The sequence below is a fragment of the Primulina tabacum genome, chromosome 12, assembly GCF_025594145.1.
Source record: "Primulina tabacum isolate GXHZ01 chromosome 12, ASM2559414v2, whole genome shotgun sequence".
Lineage (NCBI taxonomy): Eukaryota > Viridiplantae > Streptophyta > Magnoliopsida > Lamiales > Gesneriaceae > Primulina > Primulina tabacum.
The window spans coordinates 10,384,023-10,385,816 of NC_134561.1; the positions used below are offsets into that span (position 1 = coordinate 10,384,023).

Below are 1,794 nucleotides of genomic sequence, written 5' to 3' on the forward strand. Positions count from 1 at the left end.
AACGATACTCGTATTTACTTACGTTTATTATAACTTGACTATCGTACACTTGCGATATTTAAATCGAGCTTTCATTTATAAAATAAATTTTGGGATTATTCACTGTGCAAGTTTTGCTCGATCAAGTTTTTGGCGCCGTTGCCGGGGACTTTTGATTCACAATTTTTTATTTTTCAGTTAAATTCTTTAGTATTATTTATTTTATTGTTATTTGATACTCTCATTGTGTTGCAGATTTTTCTTGTGTTGCATGCGAAGATCACTCGAGTTTAAGCTTGAGCCTTTTGACCCCGAGATCGAGCGCACAGCTAGACGTCGACTACAGCAGCAAAGAGCGAAGGAAAGAATGGAAGGCGATCAACAAAGAGAGGAGCCAAGGCGTATACCGATGTTGGATTATGGACAGCCGTCTCTTGATGGAGCACGTCCAAGCATCGTAAGACCAGTCATCCGAGCTAATCAGTTTGAGATCAAGCCAGCTATCATTCAGATGATTCAGAACACTGTCCAATTTGGGGGAAGTGCACTTGACGACCCTAATTCTCATATAGCTGACTTTCTTGAAATTTGTGATACTTTTAAGTTTTATGGCGTGTCTGATGACGCTATTCGTTTGCATTTATTTCCATTTTCACTGAGATATAAAGCTAAGTCGTGGTTAAACTGTTTGCCTGTAGGGTCTATTACTACATGGGAAGATATGGCAAAGGCGTTCCTGATCAAGTACTTTCCTCCGTCGAAGACTATGAAGCTCAGAGCCGACATTACTACTTTTGCTCAATATGAGCAAGAGTTACTTTACGAGGCATGGGAGCGCTACAAGGACTTTTTGATGAGATGTCCACACCATGAGCTGCCTCTTGGGTTAGTTGTTCAAACTTTCTACTACGGTCTGCTTACTCCTAACCGTACTATGATAGATGCTGCTGCCTGTGGTAACTTACTGAGAAAGACGGCGGAGGAAGGATATGAGTTATTGGAGGAGATGGCTGCTAGTAGCTATCATCCTCAGTCTGATAGGCAGAGATGAGGTGCTGGAGTTAATCAAGTTAATGATTTGTCGGCGGTTTCAGCACAGTTAAAGGCTTTGAATAGAAAGATTGATGGGATGAGCATGAGTGGGTCGGCTATGCGTCTGCAAGAAATTTTCTGTGATAAGTGTGGGGGTGAGCATGATGTGCAAGATTGCCAAGATGGCAACCTATTCTATGTGCCTGAGGGAGCACCGGTAAAACAAGTGGGATTCCAGAACCGTCCTAGAAATGACCCTTACTCGAACACATATAATCCGGGATGGAGGAATCACCCAAACTTTTCATGGGGAGGTCAAAACAACCAACATCGCCAACAAAGAGGTCCACCATATGTGATGCACCAAGGATTCAAGCCAGAACCGTCTCGGGAGGAGAAGTCCAATTTAGAGCAAATGATGACTAAATTTATTTCTGCAACAGAGACGAGATTTCAGAACCAAGATGCATCCATAAAGGGGTTAGAGAATCAAATTGGACAATTGGCTAAGTTGATTGCTAATAGGGAGCAAGGAACTTTACCAAGCAACACGGAAACTAACCCAAGAGAACATGTGAAGGCGGTGGAATTGCGTAGTGGAAAAACACTCGGGTCTAATGAGGAAAAGACCAAGCACGGTGAGGATGAGGTGAAAAATCGAGGAGGTAAGTCTTCTAGAGAATTTGAACTTGGTGTTAGTTAGATGTGAGGAGAGCAATTTGGTGTTGAATTGGGAGAAATGTCATTTTATGGTTCAAGAGGGGATTGTGTTAGGACACAAGG

At 42.4% G+C, this 1,794-nt stretch overlaps 1 non-coding gene across 1 annotated transcript; it reads right to left on the bottom strand.

Moving 5' to 3' along the window:
* Window positions 1-748: 748 nt before the first annotated feature.
* Window positions 749-855, bottom strand: LOC142521538 (small nucleolar RNA R71). Its single transcript, XR_012814246.1, has one exon. It is a non-coding gene; the product is annotated as a small nucleolar RNA R71 (small nucleolar RNA).
* Between the last annotated feature and the right edge of the window lie 939 nt (window positions 856-1,794).